The following is a 16,985-nucleotide window of genomic DNA, read 5'->3' as shown; positions in this document are numbered from 1 at the left end:
GAATAGCTGTGTTCAAATATCCTGAGCTCCTTATGTTTTAATTTTGATAAACCTCTGTTTTCAAATCAACACTTGGAATTTTCACTCGTAAGGATCTATCCTAGGGAAATAACTGGAAAATTGTTTACTGCTTCTTTGGTATAATAGCAAAAACTATAAAACCCCTAAATATCCCACAATAAGAAAAGAAAACAATGAGATCAGAAATGGCAAAGTTCATTTAAGATGTAAAAGAAGGCAAAAGGGGCTGGCAAAAAACACCCAAAGCAGGACCAGAAGGAAAGGATGTAAAGGGACTAGGATAAAGACAGAGTCATGCAAGCAACCTCCTTCCCTCCTTACTTCCCTCCCTCCCTCCCTCCCTCCCTCCCTCCCTCCCTCCCTCCCTTCCTCCCTCCCTCCCTTCCTTCCTTCCTTCCTTCCTTCCTCCCTTCCTTCCTTCCTTCCTTCCTTCCTTCCTTCCTTCCTTCCTCCCTCCCTCCCTCCCTTCCTTCCTTCCTTTTTTCCTCCCTCCCTTCCTTCATCTATTAATTCAAAACAAATGTATTACATGCCTACTAAGGCCCAAGCACTTTATTAGTATTGGGAAATAATCATGAGCTAGGTAAAAGGTCCCTGCCTCACTGTCTAATAATAACAACAATAATGATGATGACAACAATAACAGGAAAAGGCAATAAAGAGTGTTTAACAATCTAAAAACTTTGAGTGACAGAGAACATGAAGAAGGTCAGAAATATTTGTGTTCAAGCCCATTGGGGGAACATGAGGGATTAAAAGGGAAGAGATGTTCTTCAATGTAAGTACATTTGATTTATTTGAATGTTTACTATGTTACATAACTCTATTTTTGTTAAAAGAAAAATTTAGTTTTTCACAAGCCCAACATCACTACTTGTGGAAGAACAGAAAATAATTTAATAAAAATAAGATTTCCTTTTCCTTAATAAAGGAAACTTAAGGAGGCATTTGCTGAGAAATTTACATATTCATTCTAGAACTCAAGTTCCCAAACTTGGCTTATGATGTTCTTAGTGTCTCAGTTACTTTTTCATAGCATCTCTAGGCTAAGAGAAATATCCAGCAGTTCTGTTGATTAAGCAGTTAAGTCAAATCAGTTAAAAGTATTTATGTCCTAATAACTAAGTAGCTGTTTGAAAAAATAAGACATATAAATTGAAAACATTTATTTCATTCTCCAACAACCGCAATTACTTCCTAATGGGATATAGTGTCTATTGTGCTCGGCACAGTTTCTCAAATCTGGGAATCAGATCATAACCAATGCTCTCATTTCCTTTCCTGCATTGCATTATCCATGGTACTTGTGTTTTGTGAAAACCCCACTTCATGAAGACAGGATGCCATAGACAGAAATGTAATGAAGTGCAATGTTGGAACTATGAACACTTTGAGCTAGTAATTTGGATAGTATCAGACAGATGTCAATCGCTGTACAGGTCCCTGCGTTACCTAAGGACACAATTTGGAAATTGCAATTCGAGAAGATCCTGTTTCTGGCCTCCCCAGAACTTGTATAGCACCCCCAATTGAAAGGTGATAATTTCAGTCTTTCTCATTGTAGTATTCAGAAATGGCTATTTAGTTCCTCTGTAAAGATCCACATATTATTTATTCACTACAAATATAAAAGAATTCCTCCGAGATAGGTCTCCTTTGGTTTCCATCTTTTAGATTTCCTTTGGTATCCTTGTGGTCCTCCGAGAAACTGAAGTGTGAATTTTGCCTGAACTGATGGGTGCCATGTCCTTAAAACGTATCATATGACAATCCATTTTGTCTTTGGGATATAATCCTGGACTGTACTGTTAAAATGTAGCCTGAGGACATGGTACTTTATTTTTTTGTTACCAATATGATGAAATTAATTAAATGAGCTAATATTATTGAAGTCCTTAGAACATTATATAAAGGGCTAACTTTGTTGTGTGGAATATAATAAGTACTATATGTAAGTATTTAATAGAAGACACTTGAGTGAATTACTTATACAAAAATTACTTACTTTATATTTACCATTTCCACTGAAATGGAGAGCAAATAGAACAATTATCAGTGTTACACCAATTCAGCAAGTGATGCTAAGATCACTGTGGGTTTGAGACTGTTCCCTGGCCTTACCTTTCTCATGACATGTGGTATAGTTTATTTTTCTATTTCATACACATGACACCAAATAATTATTACTTGCTCATGTAATAATTATTACATACCCCCACTAGACCATGGGTGCTGGTTGATGGGACATGTTCTCCACCATCTCCACATCTTCCAGGGTCTGGATATAACAATCGTTGTTTGATACATCTTTGTTGATTAATGGACTGAGAAGTGAATGAAACAGTAAATAAATGTAATCCCACCTAACTGTAAGATTGAGCAGATTATATTAGAGTTCTCAGATTAATAGACACTACGATACCAGAACTCTTCTCTGCCTCTGTTTGGCATAAAGTTCTAATAGTAGGCTATATGCTTACCAAAATACTGATTCTTGAGCAAAGCTAGTTCTGATAACTAGTTTCATCAACATAACTAATTACTAACTGCCTTCAAGCATTTCATAATGTTTGACTTTTTCATTATAAGACTTTTTTCACAACATGGGTTTCTGATGAGCTTAAGGTCTGTGGCAGACAACAGGTATTTTATTTTTTCCCAAAAGTGTATTTTGTATATGAAATGGTAGAATTGTTTTTTTCTCATATTGATTTCCCCTTTTGCTTGATTTAAATTCCTTATGCTCTCTGCATTTAGAATTGTCTCTTACTAAACTGTTCCTTGCAGATTTTCAGTTCATGGTGTACAATATTACTTTTTCATTGGTAATTGCACTGCATATTATTATATGAAAAAGATCCATTCTTTTCTTGAGGCATAAAACCAAGTTCCTGTCTGTATTGCGGATGTTACAAATCCCAAGACACTTAAGGAAGAAGAGTGGGAGTATTAACTCTAGAAAAAAAAATCTTTGGCCAAATACCCATGAAAAGCCTCTCTCTTCACAGCACAGGGGACTAAGATTGTTAAGAATGATCTTTTTAAGAGAACTACTCTATGCAATTATAATAAAATAGTGAGCATTTCTTTGGACTTTATGCACATTCCTTTCCAAGAGGAAATCCCAAAACATTTTGTAAAATCTTACAAATTCATACTACCAGAAAGTAAAATTAATGATTTAGACAAAATATCAACATTTCAGGAACAACAATTTAGTCCATATCCTAAATACTAAATTGCTAAAACTGAGTTTTTCCTATCTAAAAATATCTAATGTTTACAACTCAGGAGTCTGTATAAATCAAGTATTTTAAAATAGCTTAGGGAATATTCCTAAACGAAGAACAAATATTACTTTGTAATAACTTATTGGTAAGTATCCTCAAATTAGACATCTTTCAATTCAGAGTGCCATGTGCATAAAGGAGGATAAGTTTTAAAGTGGATTCATTTAAAAAAAATATTTTAACATTTTTCCATTTAGGTATTTGTAATGTTCGGCTTCATTGTGCTTTGGAGTCGTTTACTTGAGATTCTATTGGAATATGTTTACTTTTATTCTTGCAAATTCTTTTCCTTTAAACTCACTGTCTTCATCTCAGAATGTAAACCTTACCAACCTTTTGAAGTGCACAGACACTCTGACCTATTCTTTACCTGAGTTGACACTGGGTTGACAGACCAGAGGAGTCTGGGCTACTGTGCCTGGTAGAATTGATGGTGGCGCTCATGGCAGCTGGGGGCTTCGAGTGTACACTGGTTAAGATAAACACAAAATGTTAGTGCCAAGAGAATCAGTCCAACAGAGCTGTAGATGAATGTTATTATTTTTACGAAGAAGGCCTCTAGTGATAAAACAGGGTTGACCCTGTTAGTGGGAGCTCCATAAATCTTTCCTGGCTGAAGTTTCCTGGCCGTGCAGGTTGGAGGGTGGACAAAAGAATCAAAAGATCCAGGATGTACTGTGCATGTGAGGATTACCTATGGGACTCAGCAATAATACAACAATAGCCAAGACTGCGAAGCCAGCTTCAGTTCCTGCCTGCTTTCAACTGCTTCTAATAACAGTTTTAATTTAGATCCTTCTTTTGCTTCTGCATTAAAGAAAATTCTTACAGTTATACCAGTTTTTAATATTCATTTAGGTTTTTCCTTGCCTAATGAAAGCCCCCCATGCTGATTCTACATAGTCTCATAATAAAAATTAGTTTTTTAATTTTATTTTATGGCCATTATGAAAGTAAGATTTTGCAGTGATTTGTGTTGAATATGTCCAAGAGCCTTTCCTAAAGTCACAAACAATCGTTAAAAACTACAGACTTCATCTTTTTTATAGAACTGGTCATAGTTTGAAGACATGATATGTAAGTTGTTGGAATTTTTATATTTACCCATTATTATAATGACAGTAAGGATAAACTGATGTTGCATTGTAACTATCTTCAAATTTTTTATTTGAATAGAAAATTTTTAGCTTTAATAAATCAACACACAGTTTATCAAATATTGTCATTTTTCTATTAATTTTTTAAGTAAACTATTCTAGCAAAAATTATATTTCTGTTATTATTCATATATAGTATTTGTTTTTGTTTACCTATTATCGGGCATAAGCATGTTAAATAGATAGTCTTTCTTACTGGCAGTTCTAAACTCTCCTAGAGATAGTTTGTAAGAACCTAAATTCAGTAATCTTCAAATATTTGTTAAGTACGTACTGACTGTTCAGCATTATTAGGTGCTTTGCGGCGTAAATGAAATAGGTGATGGGATCCTTAATTATTTTCTAAGGTTAGATCAAAGCCTGATGATTTCCCAGGCTTTGCCAAATAGATGATAATACAAGGTTTATGTTTTTGAACCATGATAATGTCCAGAAAGGGCTTATTTAAAATTTTTTTAGTCTGATTACTTAAAGTCATTTTCAAATACTACCTTGAAGATAGAGAGTATGACAGAGGTCAGTTTTATCTTCTGTCTTCTGTTAAGTTGAAACTCAGGTTGAATAGCTTTTAGAAAGCTGGGGAAAGTGTGTTCTACATTTCAATAAACTGAGTGACTTTATGCCTTGCTCTCTGCTCGTGGGCCAGCTATCTTAGAAATAGATCTACTTATTCTAAGTCGATCTTGGGAAAAATTATATGTATATCATTAAAGAGAGAAACCACTGTAGATTTAAATCTGAATTCTTGCTGAGTTTTTCAAAGGTTCTTAATTTGTTAGGCCATTATCCTCAGAAGCTGATGTACTCTTCTTTGTGTCTGTTCTAATCATGTTGTAGGTAAAATATATTTTAGTTGTTACTGACATTGAAAAATTTGTAAAATGTTTTTAAGGGCTCTGAATGTACTTTTAATTATTTGGGAAAGCCATGCCCATTTTATGTATTTTTTTTTCCTCACAATTTCTGACTTAATTTGGCAAAAATGGTTTGTGTGTAAAATAAAAGATGTGATTAAGCAACATGCTTAAATAAAATAGTAAATTTCCTTGTTGTTATTCGTAGTGTTCAGGGAGAGAGTGGGTTCTTATGTCTTTAGGAAGTTTTCAATTTATATATACATATATTTTTAAAAATAATCACATATGTCACTACATTGCCTGAACAGAACATACATATAAGCAGAGTCACTGTCCATTGGACAGTAACAGAATTATTATCAAAGTGAAATTATAATCTTCATCTTTACCAGTTCTAGTGTGTTATTTAATTTTATCTAATATTATTCACTTATCCCCCAAATTAAATGTGCTAGCACAAGGAGGTCATAAGCTGCTCCAGTCACAAAGCTTATATGACTATATATGTCTTTTGATGTGCTTATCTGTGTTCCATTCCATGGCTAGTCTTTAACTCCTATTATAATTTATATTCTCAATGATTCTGTTTTGTTTCATGTTGATGTTTTTCCATTTTAATTATTTGTTACAATTCATTTTTAATCTTTTTTTTCATATAGTTGGAGTATAAAATGCAACTTTTTATTTAAAATCTTCATAAAAATTTTTGATCCACCATTACTTTAAATATAATAGTCAATTTTTAGTAAGTAATTCTGTGTTCTTGTCATTAATTCTTAACTTTTCTTCACATACTCAGAAAGAATGAGATTTGGCAGATCTTCCATAGAGGATGGGAGGGGTGGGGGAGGTGGTTGTCAAGAAAACAGGGCAGTAAAGACACTAGTGCTAGTGGTTCTTTGTTTTTGTCTCACTTGCATATCTTTTTGTGAAGCAGAAGACGGAGAGAACATGTTATTTAAAGCAAAACAATTTTACCTGTTATACCACTGAGTAAGAAGTTATTATCCCCATAAAGAATATATTTTATTCAAAATAATCAAGATGTTTTTGAGATACAACAAAATATGAAAATATTATTGTATTTTTTTCAGAAATCTTAAATGAGAGTTGTTCAAATTATTTGCCATAACAATGAAGTGACTATTACAGCGCACAGTGTACTGTAATTGGATTCTTACAATTAAGCTTTTGTCCTTAAATTAATTACAGCACTATTTCAACTACTAACTTTTGTTAGTCTCTCTATATTTATTTTTTCCTTTTTAAAAACCTTGTTTTTTTCCTCTATGTATTTATTTAAGATGCTGTACAAAAATCCAGCAGTTTTTTTAAAATGTTGTGCACTGTCAAGCAAAATATCCATGTGTTCATGTTTACTAGGTGGTGTCACTCCCTCAAGCTTGTTTATTGTTCATAAACCAGAGTCACAGGTTTGAACCACACAGAGGCCACATCACTTTCTAGGAACAGTATTTTGCCTCCTGAATCCAAATTACACTTCTAACTGTCTGGAGATTTTGCATTGATGAGCTTAGGCTAGACAGTCTAAATAACAAATATCACTTCTGCAGCTCCTGGATGCTTGGAGACATTTGGACACCTCCGTGTACATGAAGGACAGTTTGTGTTGTCTCCAAATAGTACAGCAAGCGTTGGATATGTGCACCGCATGGTACATTGGACAAAGCAGTTGCACTGCGATCATACTGTTCTGAATGTGAAATTCAAACTACTGTTGATAAGCACTTCTTATCCCTACACAGCACAGAAATTGTAAAAATACAGTAAAGTATCACTGAGCTACTTAACAAGACTACCAAAAAATAATGCTGTAATTATGCCAATAGCCTTAGACTATTTCAGGCCTTAGAGCCCATTCAAATAAGGTCTTTTTTTTTTTTTAAAGAAAGGCTAATACAAGGATATAAAACATGCTTCACTGAGAAGGTAGCCTTGCTTGTAAACAAAAACTACTCCTCTCGGATTACAAGGATAGGGAGAAGGAGTAACACAATCCTGGTAATGATCAAGAGGGTGCCATGTGAAGAGTTTGAAGCCTGTAATTTGTCATCTACATTTTCTTCCAAGGCTGCCATCAATCTCCATCAGGCCCCAACTTCTCGCATACCCCCCACCAAAGTGGGAGAAATATCTCTGTTATGCTTTAAGAAATGAGTTACAATGTGCATTTGTTAACACAGAGCAGGGTTCCCTGACCACCAAAGCAGGAACTACCCCAGAGACCTCAGCTGAGCATGAGAAAATTGATGAAGCCTTCTAAAGTGCATGACCACAGATACAAGTAATTTCAGTTTCTTGGTTTTATCTTCTGAGCTGACATTTTTGACCATCACGCATGTATCTCTGTCTTTTTTCAATTCATCTCTCATTTTCACATACTTAAAACATTTTTTTCTTATTTCTTTCTTATATCTCTCTTTATTCATACAACTTTCTTACATCACTCATTACTTCTTTTGACCTGCCATCCTTCAACATTCCTTGTCCACCCCTCTACATATTTCCTTGATGTATAAATTGAGCTAAATAGAAATCATAAAACCTTTTAAATAGGTTTGATCCTCAGTAACATTTTGAAATATGTGATATTATTTCTTTTCTATAGCTCTAAGAGAGTTTGTATTTTAATATTTTTCATCTATTTTCATGACAGATACTGCCCTATCATTTTCCTTGCTTACAATTTCATTTTCAGGATTTGGTACAAAAGAAACACCAGCCACAAACTTGAGATGGGAAGTGTCCCTGCTTTTTCTAGTATATGAAAATATTTAAATTTGGCACCATTTCCTCCTTACTGGTTGGAAGAAGTAATCAATGAAATCATCTGGGCCCAGATGGGTAGTTTGAGGCAGTTTTTAACTATAGACTTCATTTCTTTAGGAAATATACCACTCTACAGATTTTCTAATTATTGTTTCCTCTTTTGTAAGTTTTGTTTGTAGGTACTTCACTGATTTACCCGTTTCCAAATGTATTGGCCTAAAATTGTTCATGTCACCCTTTAACATTTTTTTTTAAGCCTGTAGGATTTATATCTTATTTTTTATTCCCTTTATAGGTAATCCATGCCTTCCTTATATTTTTCTTAATTAGTCTTATTACTAGTGTGCTTAGCCTAAATATTGTGACAGGAACTTGAAAGGAACTGAATACTGTAAACCACACAATTAACAAAATTGACCTAATTCCCGTGTCCTTACTCAGTATTTTTGTCTGTCTTATCAGTTATTGAGAGGTATGTTAAGTCTCCTCATCTGAACATGGGCATATCTCTCTTTTAGCTCTTATCTATCTTTTAGCTCTGTTACTTTCTTTATGCTTAAAACTTTTGAAGCTATGTTATTATTATATACAAGTAAGACAGTTTTGTCATGGATAGTCCTTTTTATCATTATGAAATATTCCTCTTTATTGTTAGAGATGCTTTGTGCCTTTCTGGAATCAAGAAAACTGTCTAGCTCTTCTTTATGCTAAGCTTCGATGTCTTTGTCAGAGATTCAAGGACCGGGTGGTAACTTACAATGCTTATATCACAGTGTTCTCAACATCCTGCATCTGACAAGTATTCTGCTGCAGTTTTCTAGACCTTCGCATTGCTAGGAACTGTGCGTGGGATCCTTACAGTAAAATATTAAGAACCATCATCTGTTACTGGTTGAAGAAGTCCTTTCTTTTCCTTTTAAATGCTACTGTTGCCCTTTAAATCAGTGAAGAGAGACTCTTTTCTTCAACCCTATAATTATGTGGCAATATATATTAATGCCATAGCTGCTTCCATTTCTTTCTGTCACCTAAGAACCTATAGCTGTATTTCTTCTCCAGTGCCAATCATCATGACCACCACACACTTAATTCTAACTTTAATCTTAGGTGGAGCTTGACTGGGGCTTCAACCAAACTCTCTTCTGGCAAGAACAAGTGACTTTTCCAATGATGTTCTTTATATAATAGTGAAGACCTACAAAAATATGAACTATAAGATCAAAACTATAAAAATTTCTTAGGAAATGGAAGGACAGATAGAGAAAATTCCATCCAAAAGTGTTTTACACTCTTATGCTAAAGAAGTCAGCTAATTTTGGGAAGTGTTTGAATTAGTATGAAGCCAGAAGAACTCTAGCCAAAATTAGGGCAGTTTTTAAAACTAATACAATCTTACCCTGATCATGATATCCTGTTATTGATTTGCTACTTAGGGTAAAAAACGCTGTAACTCCTCATTGTGTTATGGTATGTGATTCTCTCCTTATCCATCTCACTGTGAGAACTCTCCTCTAGCCCCAAAACATCAACTACATGCCGAAGACCCCGCGATCTCCCATTTCTACTCCATTCCCCATTCCAAACTTTAGGAAGTTAATTTCACCTGACTCAAGACAGTATTACCTTTCTCACAGAACTTCAAACTGAAGATGTTCTGAACAGAACTTCTCAGGGCTCATAACTTAACACTTTCTCCCACATGACTGAAGCCTCTGTGCTCCAATCTGGAAAACTGAGTCATCCTCTAGTACATGCACCATCAAATTACAGTCACTTTCTAATTACTACTTGAGACTAATATTTGTATATCAGAAATAACTAGTGACTTAAACATTCTCATCTCTGTGGTGTTTCAGGCTCACCATTTTCTTGAGCCATGGTAACTGTTTCTGCTTTGGTCCCTGTGCTACCTCTCCTTCTCTTGTCCATTTACCATAGCCAGAGCAGATTTCTTCGATACGCCTCTTCTTCTTGCTTTTTTTGTTTAAAGTCATTCAGACTCCTGGCTGCCAAAACATAGTTTCAAATCCTTCCTAACAACACATTCTCCATAATCTGGAACCTCCTTACATGCCCAGTCCTATAATTAACCTCTCATTGTCACTTTTAACATAAACCTTTTTGCAGCCATTCATATACATGCCTGTCTCCTTTACTAATGAGGAACTACGCTGGCATAGGGTAGGCCCTCAGTATAGCTGGAATGCAGGAGTGCATGATGTATGAGAAGAAAGGTCCATTTTTATTTAAATGACTCTTACTAAATTATGTGTGCAAGTGTTAACCCAAACCACTGGGGCTTCTTCATTTTTCACCCCATGGTAGTCCACGAAAAAAAGACGATCATCTCTTTCAAATGTGAACCATCTATATTCAGCGGAAATAGTTAAATAACCTAAAATTGTAACTGTGGGATATAGCAGAGAGAATGTTGGCCCAGGATTCTGGAGATCTTAGATTTAGTCCTGTGAATTTAGGCAGTAACCTAATCTTTCACAGACTCATTTTCTTCTAGGTCTTATTTCTCAAATATTTTCAGAATTAGAATTCTAGTCCTTAGGATTCTATGGACTTAGAATGATCTTCACATCATCTGCATTTGCATCAGGCCCGTTCTATTTTCCTGCACTCTATTGACTTCTTGCCTTTCCTGGCCCCTGTCCCATTTCACTTTTGTCACTCTGAACTCTGCTGTCACAAACATAAAAGGGCCTCTTATTTTAGGAAGTCCCCTCTTTTCCATACTAATTAAATGCTTTTTAATATCTATAATTGTTGCATAGCAAATGATTATGTAAAGCAGTGCATCCTTGCTTTGTACATATTTTTATATGGATTCTAATGAAAAAATACGCATGAGCAATTGTGTTTAACTTCAGCCTCAGAGCTGTATCACTCACAGGCACAATGTTTATTAGCTCATTTGTCTGACACAACATGATACTAAGTTACTGTACAAAATTATGTGTCCTAACCGGTACCTAACCCAGACAATGAACAGCATGATAGATTAGGGTTCTAGGTACCAAATTTAGGATAAGCTGGTTATCTGGGGTGTATATTTTTCAAAAAGCAAATCATTAACTTGAAAATAAAAGAGAAGGCCTTGATTAAGTCAAATTAATTGCTTAAGATCTGACCTGATCTGAACAGTCTTTACTTTAATGTATATAACAGACTTCCTGGCTGGCCCTGGAGTGAGAACAGGAACCCGGTCAGTGATGACAACACATGACTGGCCAGTGCCTGAGGTTCCCATTGTTATGTGTGGTGTCCTGTTCAGTTCAGCAAATTCCACAGGATTTTGCACCCCATTGAATGTACTAATAACAAGATCTGATGTCTGTCAGCAGACAGAAAAGTCACAACCATGTTGTATGCATGTGTTGGACTCTCTGTCCTGGCTTTTGTAAAGTGGAGAGGCTGCTTTGCTTCAGTGATCACTTTATAGTTGGATCCACAAGTGTCACTGGAAAGGAAAAAGCAGTTAAATATTTCCCCTATACTTCAGTGTGTTTTCAGTGATCCTGAGAGATAGTGGTCTTCTTCTTATAGAAGGACCCTTGGAGATTATCAAGTTGTACCTTCTCATTTTATAGACAAAGAAGTTAAAGGCTGGTGGGACTAAAGGATGTGCTCAAGGTCATCTCTTGCAAATTAGATAATGCATTAGGTATGTGAATTCAGGTTCTCCTATCTCCTAGCCTAGGGCTTTCCCACTCTTCTATGCTCATTTTCCAGTTAAGACTAGAGCTATCTTATGAATATAATTAAACTCCCAGTACAAACAAGCTTTAGTTTTCTGTACCTAAGATGAATGGGAGCTGGTTGAGGACAGAAGAATTCTCTGCAGGATATGTCTCTTTAATATGCACTGGGGAGAGATGCAAGGGTTTACTTTATCATATTTTGGAATTCCTTACAACCAAGATAAATGTTTGGTTGTGGGGTGGCTTAAAATTCAACACATGTCCAGCGTACAGGTCTTCCTAAAAGTTGGCTGGGTATCTAAATCACCAAGGGTTATGTGGTTGTTTATTTATTCATCTATTACGTTTTATTTATTTAGAGTTTCATATAGATTACCAAGTACCATGACAGAGCAACAGAATCGAAATCTCCACTGGTGAAATCCGGGGATATGCACTGGTTTAATGTTTTGAGGTGATTGTGACTTAGAGTCAGGTTTTGGACCTACAGGCTTTCTGGAGGAGGTCTCAGCTATTTGTGGTTTCTGCTGTATCCAAAGCCTCTCTAACCCTGTGCACTGTAACTGGAAATGTTTAGTTCATAAAACACCTCTCAGGAAAGTTTGAAAAGCTTGCTGCACATTGACAAGTCCATACTTGTCGTATGTCCGTACAAGTCACATACATAGATAATAATGTGTTCCTGGCCTTTTCATAAAGTATTACTGTCTCTATAATATGAACGGACATGTGTATTTTAGCACTGAATCATACCTTGGAAATGTAGAATATCTTTTTTTTTCTCTTCTGGCCTTCTTGCCTTAATCTGAGGAGCAGTGGTACCATTTGTAACTGTTTTGACAATTTAAAAGTTTATACAGAAGTTAATTTCCAACTTTGATGTACCACACAGAAATTCTGGGGGGACAAAGCTTTAGGTTATCATCTTTGAAATATTGTCTTTTGCATTATTTATGAACATTCCTGCATTTAACCAAAGTCTCAAGTATGGCCTTCCAGTTAAAATTCTGGCATTCAAAGGGATGGAGGGAAAGAGTGTCCAAACTGATGTGTGTGGGGATGAATGGGGGACAATGTTGACAGTTGAGTAAATGACATAAAATTGGCTGTTATAAACTAGTAACCTCTATACCTATTTGCTTTTCATTCTGTCATACTTTGACTTAAAAAAAGAAGTTGGCTTAGTCATTAAATTGCTTTCATATATGAGAAAACCCATTTCATAGCAGTGATTTTGAGGAGACATAAAATTAGAAAAGAAAGGAAGCATCATTTTTGAATGTCTGAAGTGTCAAGGCATCACTGTTTTTTGTAGTAATTAATACAGGAGGAAATGAAGTCATTTTACTGGCTCACTAGGCATCAGGGAACCTTATGTACATTGTTGGTCTTTTAGATATCAGCTACACAGAAATATTAGGGAGCCCACAAGAACTGCCTATTTTTTCCTTCATAGTTTGTAAACTACAGAACTTCTTTTTATTCTCCTGCAAATATGCAGTCTTTTCACATTTCACTGCCCCTAGTTCTCATTCATCTACATTTATCAAATGTGTTTTGCTGAACATGGTTACAATTTGCAACATGGTAGGATTATACAGCAAGGCAGAGTGAATGGGTACATAACAGCTGTCTGTAAAAACGTACGTTACTCTCTATGGACAAGATTCTATACTCCAGTTTAATTACCTGTTTCGGTGGCACCCAGCCACTGCAGTCAAGAGATATTTCCTTACTGTTATATTGCTGTATACTGTTTTTGTTCTTCAGGGCTTTATTTCAGATTTTCATTCATTGCTTTAATCTTAGATTATCAATTTTGCTTGACACATAAGTCAATTTTGAGAATTTGCCTTTTCTTTTTTAAAGAGACCTTTTCTACAATGGTATTTAGTGATAGACATGATTTTACTGCACATAAGTAATTTGTTTATCAGAAACTGATAACATTCAATGAAAATGAGCACTCTCAAATTATCGTGGGGACTTTCCTTCAGGTAAGAAGTAGGTCACCACGATTAGGAGGTGGTCTCTAGACTCACGATGTTGGAGTTCAAATCCCAGCCCCAAAGGCAAGTTACTCTGTCTCTGTTTGTATTTCCTCATCCATAAATTTGGAAGGGTGACAATAATAAAATTAATGTCCAAGGGCTGTTGTAAGAATTATATTACATGACATGTAAAGTTCTTTAATGGTACAAACCTTCACTTGTTTTTACATACATGTGTTTCACAGTATTTGGAAATGTGTTTCAAATGTTCTAAGTCCAACAGACATAACATTATCAACAACTTTCAAAGCTTGATACAAGGAAAAGGTGTCTTTGGTTCTTTTGTACTTCATCCTCTTCTCAGACACAATAAACCAATAACTAAACAGAAAGGCTTCTTTACAAAAAGAAAGGAAGGAAAGATTAAACCACCACCACCATAAACCCAGAATTGTATTTTTTTCCCAGTTATGGAGAGAATTTGACTTGAGTTGAAAGTTACAGAAATTATAACTTTCTCTATGTCCGTAGAAAGATAGAGGCAAAACAAAAATCTTTTTCCATATCCTGCCCTCCTCAGAACTTCTTGTCAAATAAACACACATTGGGGTATGAAGAAGCATTTCATGGAAAGAGTATCTTCAGAGACTGAATTTTTCATGAATGTTGTAGTTTACTACTTTCAATAAAATGTCAAGAATGATATAATCCATATGTGGATTGACAGAACCTCACAGAAATCTTTGAAATCTGAGATGCTCTGTTGGAAAACTGTTACCTTGGTTTCCACAGACTTTTCTTAATATACTACACTTATTCAAATAACAGTGAGTCTTGATGATTGAGTTCATCTTCCATTCCTTAAGAACAAAGGAAGACCAGAAGTGAAATTAGATTTCTATTTCAAAATTTATCCCTACTTTGTGTTTATTTATTTATATTAATAAACTTCCATCTTAAAGTGACACTCTGTCACTTACTTGTGCAAAAGTTTTGTATGAGTCCAATTTTAACCAGATCTGACATTTCACATACCTTATTATAAAACTCCCAATTTCATTTCCAGTGCTCTATTATGTTATGATTTGGAAACATTTCTACTGCAGTGTTTGAAAATGAAGGCTTGCAAAAATGGTTTTTTGTTGTTGTTTTTTTTGGTTAGGCCTCACATTGAAAATAGAACTATTTATATTTACAACTCATTTAAATCCTGCTTCTTGAGTCATTTATTTCCTTTTTTAGCATGTTTAGCTGAGTTACATTAAAAATTATAAAAAGTTGGAAAAGCATTAGATTTACATTCAATAAGCTTGGAGTCTTTCTTAGTAAGCACATTATAATTGTAGCTTTACAGATTCTTGATATTTTACATTGGTGTTAATGCAATGTATGACAAACATACAAATGAAGCTGTAAATAGGACACCATGTTTCCTATTGTTCAGTTTGCTACTCAATGTGTGTTCTAAATGTACAGTTTAAAGTGGCTTAGAGGTCTACTCTTACCATGCTAAATATGCCTAATTACTTTATAAAAGTATTAATTCATAGAAAAATGGAATATTTTGGTTTGGTAATATATGTTTACAGTATAAAAATGTATTATTGGCATATGGTAAGAGACAAATATAGGCCAATAATGCAATGACAAATTTCTTTAAATAAAGACATACTGCTGAGAGATTGTGACTTTGGTTCTAGACCACCACAGTAAAGCAAATATTGCAATAAAGCAAATCAAATTAATTTTTTGTTTTCTTGGGGCATATAGAAGTTATACTTACACTATACTGTAGTCTATTATGTGCACTTTAGCAGTGTCTAAAAATGTACATACTTTAATAAATACTTTTATACTAAAGAATGCTAACCATCATTTGAGCTTTCAGTGAGCTATAATCATTGATCACAAATCACCATAGCAAATATAATAATATTGAAAAAGTTTGAAATATTGCAAGAATTACCAAAATATGATGTAGAGACACAAAGTGAGCAAATGCTGTTGAAAATACAGCTCCAGTAAACTTGCTCAATGCAGGATTGCCACAATCCTTCAATTTTTACAAAACACAATACCTGAGAAGTACAATAAAGTGAACTGCAATAAGACAAGATATGCCTGTATTGTCAAATATGATCATATTAATGTTTTTTAAAAAGCTAAAAATGTATTTTTCAAAATAAAAATTTATTTTACAAAATAAGTCAATTGTAACATCAGGTTCTTTCTGTGATGTTTACAATGGAAACTGTATAACCCTGCTCAAGTCAACACTACATTTAAAAAGTGAGGGTTTAAACTAGGGGGCATTAAGGTTTCTTTCATTTTCAAAATATTAATGATTTTAGAGTGCTGTATTAGAAAGGCTCTCCCATATTTAGTTCTGTATTTTCATTTCACAGAGGGGGAAATGGGTTAAAATAATTTGCTAATTGCCTACATCTGAGCTTAACTGCAGATCCTTCCTGTTAAGAAACATTTCCATTCTACTTTTTGAAAATGTTTTGGGGATATTTTGTAAATTATTCTTCATAATGAATTAATGTGAACATCAATCATAGCATGAGACTTTATGACACAGTGAGTATTATTGACATAAATGTGTTTTCTCTGAGCCATGACTTCACCCTGAAAGGCTGACAGTGGCTCACACCATTGAGTAGTAGGTTTACAGTACTTGATATTTAGTTTAGAGATTTGAGTGTCATCGTCCTTAACCTCAAAGAGTTGAAAATCTGCCACAAGCTGCTAAAATTCAATTCATCTTTCAAAAACTTTTCATCAAAAATTGTAAGCTCCAGCATTTTGAATGACTAGATGATTCAAAATTAGGCTCTTATTTATTGTTAGGATTCTTCTTAATACAAAACTTTGTTTCTATGCTCAGGTCTCTTGGGCAGCCAAATCCCTCTGCTAATCAGTCTATACTTCCAGAACTTCCCAAAGTGCACACTGAACTGTTTTTCCTCCTTAGAAGTTTGCTGTTCCATTTGTTTTTAAGCTTTTGGAAAGAAAAAAAAAATCTTGGCTTTACGTAAGAGATGTGCCTTGTGGAAGTTTTAGAAATTTAAAATTGCAGTCAAGATCCCCCACTTGCAGGTGAAACATTATCTGGTCATCTTGTCATTAGTGCTGACAGTTTTGGCTGAGGTTGAAGTTTAGAAAA

The 16,985-nt window shown here is 34.7% G+C and overlaps 1 protein-coding gene across 1 annotated transcript in view; it reads left to right on the top strand.

Annotated features, from left to right (window-relative positions):
• AGMO (alkylglycerol monooxygenase) overlaps nucleotides 1–16,985 on the top strand; it is a 384,539-nt gene that overhangs the window by 98,037 nt on the left and 269,517 nt on the right. The gene's annotated exons all lie outside the window — the stretch shown is intronic.

This window comes from Manis pentadactyla, chromosome 7, assembly GCF_030020395.1.
Source record: "Manis pentadactyla isolate mManPen7 chromosome 7, mManPen7.hap1, whole genome shotgun sequence".
Lineage (NCBI taxonomy): Eukaryota > Metazoa > Chordata > Mammalia > Pholidota > Manidae > Manis > Manis pentadactyla.
Note: the sequence above shows the minus strand (reverse complement) of the source record. Positions and strands in the feature narration are given on the sequence as shown.